Raw genomic sequence first — 6,716 nt, 5'->3', positions numbered from 1 at the left:
ACTTTATTTGTTAGAATTTAAATAAACACAATTAACTAATGACATGCCATGCTTATGTGTTAACTTGGGTTGGGGTTAGACCTAATGCATTTCTTAGGTTGGGTTACTATACATGACACTCATCATCACATGGGAGTTTTAAGAAAAATTTTGTAGTTGGTATTTTTGGGTGTATGGATTTTTGGGTTGTTACAGTCCTACCCCCTTAACAGAATCTCGTCCCCGAGATTAAAGCATAACGTACTCTTCGAAGAGGTAAGGGTATCATAGTCGAAGGTCAGACTCTTTCTCCCATGTTGCTTCTCTCTCGGTGTGGTTGCTCTATTGGATCTTGCACATAGGAATAGTCTTGATTCGGGTCTCTTTGGTATTGCTGCCCAGAATTCTGATAGGATGTTCTTTATACTTAAGTGTATCTTGAATGTCAAGTGTATTAGTTGGAACTACTTCATTGGGCACTCTCAAACACTTGCGTAGGTGTGAGACATGGAATACGGGATGTACACCCATCAATTCCTCAGGTAGCTCAAGTTTGTAGGCGAGCTTTCCAATCCTCTTGCAAATCTTGTATGGGCCAACAAATCTAGGGGCAAGATTTCCTTTCACATGGAATCTGACAGTTCCACATAGTGGGGATACCTTAAGATAGACAAAATCTCCCACATTGAACTCCAATTCTCTTCTTCTTTTGTCAGCATAGCTCTTGTATCGACTTTGGGCAATTCTCAAGTTCTCCTTCACTTGAGCAACTCCTTCTTTAGCATCTTGAATCTTGGCGGAGTCAAAGAACGATCTTTCTCCCAGTTGGGACCACATCAAAGGTGTCTTACAAGGTCTGCCATACAGAGCTTCAAATGGCAACATCTTGATACTAGCTTGATAGCTATTGTTGTAAGAGAACTCTGCATAGGGTAAGCATTTCTCCCAATCAGAGCCATAATTTAGTACACTAGCGCGAAGCATGTCTTCTAAGATCTGATTTACTTGTTCTGTCTATCCATCTATCTGTGGGTGATAAGCGGTACTGAAATCAAGTTTGGTTCCAATGGACTTGTGCAGAGCTTCCCAGAATCGGGACACAAACTGAGGTCCACGATCAGATACAATACTAGAAGGAGCTCCATGCAGTCTGAGAATATGCTCAACATATAAATCTGCTATTTTTTTAGCATTGGTCTTGGTCTTAACTGGTACAAAGTGAGCAATCTTGGTCAAATGATCAACAATCACCCAGATGGAATCATTGCCTTTCTATGAACGGGGCAATCCAACTATGAAATCCATGGATATACTCTCCCATTTCCACTCGGGAACATCAAGAGGCTTTAGTAAACCTGCAGGCCTTTGATGTTTAGCCTTGACTCTATTGCAGGTGTCACAACGTACCACATGTCCTGCAATGTCTATCTTCATGCCTTTCCACCAAAAGTGTCTCTTCAAGTCTTGATACATTTTTGAACCTCCAGGGTGAATACGATACTTGGAATCGTGAGCTTTTGACAGAATTTCCTCTTGTAGTACTGGGTCAGATGGAACACAGATTCTGTTCTTAAACCAGATGGTTCCTTGTTCATCTTCTTGGTGGTTGGTCTTGTAGCCTAGTTTCATCAGACCACAGAGATATTCGATCTCTTCGCAACTTTTCTGAGCTTGACGGATGCGATCCGTGAGATCATACTGTATGCGGAGCTCATTTAGCAAGCCATGCGGTAGTATCTCTAGTTGAAAATCATTAATCTCTACCTTGAGCTCAGGTGGTATAGATTCAGTGATTAAGGTGTGACAGTAACTCTTGCGACTGAGAGCATCTACGACTACATTAGCTTTTCCCGGGTGATAGTGAATTTCCAGGTCATAGTCCTTGATCAACTCTAGCCATCGGCGTTGCCTCATATTTAGATCTTCTTGAGTGAAAAAGTACTTCAAGCTCTTATGATCCGTATAGATATCACACTTGTTGCCTATTAAGTAGTGTCTCCAGATCTTCAAAGCATGCACAACTGCTGCTAACTCAAGATCATGGGTTGGGTAACGGTTCTTGTGTTCTTTCAACTGTCGAGACACATATGCTATCACTCTTCCATCTTGCATCAGTACACAACTAAGTCCTTGACGGGATGCATCACAATAGACCATGGAATCTTTGCTGATATCAGGCAATGCTAGCACAGGAGTTGTGGTAAGCTTCTATTTCAATTCTTGGAAGCTTTGTTCACACTTGGGCGTCCATTCAAACTCCTTAGTCTTCTTCAGAAGGTTGGTCATTGGACGGGCTATCTTGGAAAAGTTCTCGATGAATCGGCGATAATATCCAGCCAATCCCAAGAAACTTCTGACTTCTGTCACATTACGGGGTTGATCCCACTCTTTCACAGCTTCAATCTTAGCTGGGTCAACTGCAACACCTTCAGCTGATAGTACATGGCCTAGGAAGGCAACTTTCTGTAGCCAAAACTCACATTTGCTGAACTTTGTGTAGAGCTAATGTTAGGCTAGTTTCTCAAGCACCGTTCTTAGATGATGTTCGTGTTCTTCAGCAGTGTGTGAATAGACAAGGATGTCATCAATGAATACCACCACAAATTTATCCAGTTCATCCATGAAAACCTTATTCATCATGTTCATGAAGTATGCGGGAGCATTCGTGAGTCCAAAGGATACCACAGTGAACTCAAACTGCCCATACCTAGTCACGAAAGCTATCTTTGGGATGTCACTCTCTCGAATCTTCATCTGATGATAGCCGGATCTAAGATCAATTTTGGAGAAATACTTGGCACCTCGAAGCTGATCAAGCAGATCATCAATTCTTGGCAGGGGGTACTTGTTCTTGATGGTGACTGCGTTCAAGTTTTGGTAATCAATGCACATTCTCATTGAGCTATCCTTCTTCTTAACAAACAGAATAGGGGATCCCTAGGGTGAAGCACTAGGTCTGATATATCCCTTCGAGATGAGCTCATCAAGATGTTTCTTGAGCTCAGCCAGTTCATCAATTGACATGTGATAGGGTCTCTTGGCAATGGGTCATGTTCTCGGTAAGAGATCAATGATGAACTCTACATCACGGTCTGGTGGCATACCTAGTAATTCTTTAGGGAATACATCAGGATAGTCTCTGACCACCGGCACATCATGAACTGTCTTCTCCTCTTTCTGTGATTCTGAACTCACTTTTAGGGCACACAAGATAGAGGTGGACTTTCTGGACTGGGGTTCACATCTAATGACTTGGATTGATGGATGAGTCGCTTGGACATATCTAGGTGAACATGATATGATACCTCAGTGAATGGTTAACCAATCCATACCTAAGATGACATCTAGGTTTGTGGAAGGTAATAGGGTTAGGTCGGCTTTAAAGATAAGACCCTCAATGGTAAGACTCACTCCCTTACAGATGTGGGTGCACTTTAGGTCTCCTAAAGGTGAGCTGGTGATGATAGGCTTTTCACGTGGGGTTACTGGTAGGTTATGTTCTCGTGCAAACTTGGATGATATGTAAGAACAAGTTGCTCTAGAGTCAAATAGAACCGATGTAGTATTGCCATTAACTAAAAACATACTGTACACAATGTCAGGGGCAGCCTATGCTTCCTTGGCGTCTAGATGGTTGAGACGTCCATGGGTAGCAGATCCCTTGAACTAAGACTTCTGAGCAGCTGAGTTCTGTGGGCACTCAGTGGCTTTGTGACCTGGTTGGCCACAAGCAGGTGAAAGGCATACCGCCTATAGGGGTTGGCGCGGGTGCCTTCCAGTTTCCAGTGCTTGGTGTAGAGCGGTTCTGTGCTGGGCGTTCATTTGCTGAGCAGGAACGGTTGAAACGGTCCTAAGTGTTACGGTCCTGAGCATAACGGTCCCGGGTAACGATCCTGAGTAGGGTGGGAGTATTTGGCGATGTAGCCTCCACTACCGCTACTCGATCTAGGGTTGTCATCCTTGTTGTGGTGAGAGCATTCCCTGGATGGTGCATCTCTGTAGAACCTCTTGCGATCATGACCACGGAGAGACTCCTTAGGCTTATGCTTCCTCTCCCTGTACTCTTCTCTAGCTTTAGCATGGTCCTTCTCAATCTGGATGCAGCGATCCACTAGAGCACCCAACGTGTTACTCTCAATACCGCCAAACTTTAGCTTGATGTGCGGGTTAAGTCCCTTGCGGTAATAGTACAGCTTCTCCTTCTTAGTGTTCATAACATAGGAAGGTGCATAGCGTAGAAGGTTGGTGAAATGAGTAGTGTACTCAGTCACCCTGTCCTTTCCCATCTTGATGTTGTGGAACTCCTTAGCTTTGGCCTCCATGACACCCTTGGAAATGTGATACTCAGTGAATGCTTCGATGAACTCATCCCACGAGATGTTGGCAGGGTCCTCATGGGAATCACTAAAACTGTCCCACCAAGCGCGTGCTGCACCTATGAGTTGGTGTGCGACTGCTCAAACACACTCATCATCGGTGAAGGTAGTGAGGTCAAGCTTCTTCTCCATCTCCTTGAGCCAGTCATCGGCTACAAGTGGGTCAGGGTCGGTGCCATCATAGGTAGGTGGTCTTAGCTTTAGAAATCCCTCTAACTTCCTCTGGAAGTTATTCTGCTCACCTCCCTGGTGATGGTTTGCTCCTTCAACAAGAGCTGCAAGAAGCTGGGTCTGCTGCGCCATTACTTCTGCCAGGTTCAGTGGTGGTGGTGGAGGAATGTTCTCCTTAGGTGGCGGAGTATTTTCCAGGTGGAAGGGTATCCCTCCACGTCCACAGCCACGGCCACAACCATGGTTGTTGCCACCATGTCCCCCATTTGGTTCAACTAGTTCAGGGGTGGGCGCATGTCCACGATTCATTTGGCGATTAGATCGGCGGTTCGGCATCTACCACACGGATCATAGAGAATTTAGTGTTTGTGCCATAAGTGCTTATAATTTAATATGATTGCATGATTTTGATGATTTAAAGAAAAACATTTATACTATCCAACACTCATTACAAAGAAGTGATAAGATTCATAAGATGCAATAAGATCCAAAACATTCATTACATGGGTTTTATTACATAGCATCATCTCCAGTAGCTACACTTGAAGACGTGTGAGAATCGTACTACGCATAATGTCTCATAATACATCTCATAAGGGGTACATCATGGGGTACAACTCATGGAAGCTACTGACATGACTCATGACCACGCAGGGTCATTCTACTCTAACTCGTACACTATAGCTGGGATACGACTATTCTCGATCTCGATCTCCTCGTCAGACTTGTGAAGTTGGGACATGTACTTTAAGGCCTCAGTGAGCTCCTCATTAGGCTTGGCTCTAGGTAAGGTAGGGCAGGCGTCTAGGTTGAGGCGAGTCGGGGCTAACTCAAACTCCTCTATCCTAGGTTTTGTCTTGCTACGAATCTCCTTGGGTAGCTGATCCCACATACCCTTCATCTCCCTAAGGTGCTTCCTATCAAACTTCTACCAAGCCTGCCATGTCCTCTCACACTTGTCCTGTAGGTACTCGGTCTGCCTGAGTGCCTCGATTAGGTGACCCTGGTTGCGAACGGCCTTCTTCCTAAACTCCTCTATATCTTGAGTCATGGTCTTGTTCCTGGATTGGATTTTCAGCATATCAATCCCCTTGGACCTCTCTCTGTCTCCTCTACAGTTGAACTCGGCCTTCTTGTCGTCCAACTCTCTCTACAACTCCAAGACCTTGCTGTCGAGGTAGCAGTTCCTGTTGCCTAGGTCGGCTGCTTTGTCCTGTAAGTCAGCGACCTTGGCTATGTGGACTTCATCATGACAGTTGAGTTCATCCTATAGCTTGGCAACTGTCTCCAGTAGACTAGCTCGCTCCTATGCTCTCTGCGAGTCTTGCTCCTGGTACTCCCATCGGAGGGCCTGGTCTTGATGTCTCCTCTGCTCCAACTAGGTCACGTACCTATCCTGCTCTAGTAGGTGGATAGCTAAGACGCAAAGGCATCTATCCTCCTCGGTAAGGATAACTCTGCCGGCTGCAAAACTCTGCTCACTAGGGGTAAGGCTGAGGTCGAGGGCCTAGGGAAGTAGACAAAACTCTATCGTCTTTAGGTGCTCATAGTGGTCCCTCATCACTCTGCGAAGTGCCTTGTGTGAGATAGCTTGCAGTCCCTCCTCGACTGTGTCCTCTATAGTCAACTCGGTGAAAGCTAGGACAGAAGGTAAGGCAGTGCTGGCTAGGAACTCGACTAAGGTGATAATCGGTCCTTCGATTCCTCCTTCCTAAACTGGCTTCCCGGTGTAGGTGACCTTAACAAGCTCGTCGGGGACACCTAACATGACGAGAACTTGGCAGAGGGTCTGTGCAAAACCCCTAAGCTCACATAGGTCGAAGGTAAGCTTAGCGTGGTCCAGAGGTAGCGGTCCTAGAGGCGGCCAGTCGATGTTCGTTGCCATCTGCATGTTTTAAGGAATCAGGTGTTAGTAGGTCAATAATAGATAAGCCTTGCATAAAAGTAAATGTAGGGTCGGTATATAACCGAAAGAAGGGCTGTCCATGTCCTATTCTGTCGTCCATTTCTAAGAGTTTCGTCCTATGGTCAAGTATGGCTCTGATACCAACTGAGACGACCCCAATTTCCATGAAGGGAAATCCATAACGTCGAAGTATAATAAGACCATTGTAGATCATATTACCCAAATTCTAGTCGAATATCACATCCATACAATGATATTATCAGAGTATAAATAGTGCAGAATTT

This window comes from Miscanthus floridulus, chromosome 11 (assembly GCF_019320115.1).
Source record: "Miscanthus floridulus cultivar M001 chromosome 11, ASM1932011v1, whole genome shotgun sequence".
Taxonomy (NCBI): Eukaryota; Viridiplantae; Streptophyta; class Magnoliopsida; order Poales; family Poaceae; genus Miscanthus; species Miscanthus floridulus.
The sequence above is the reverse complement of the archived record's forward strand: the minus strand, read 5'-3'. Positions refer to the sequence as shown.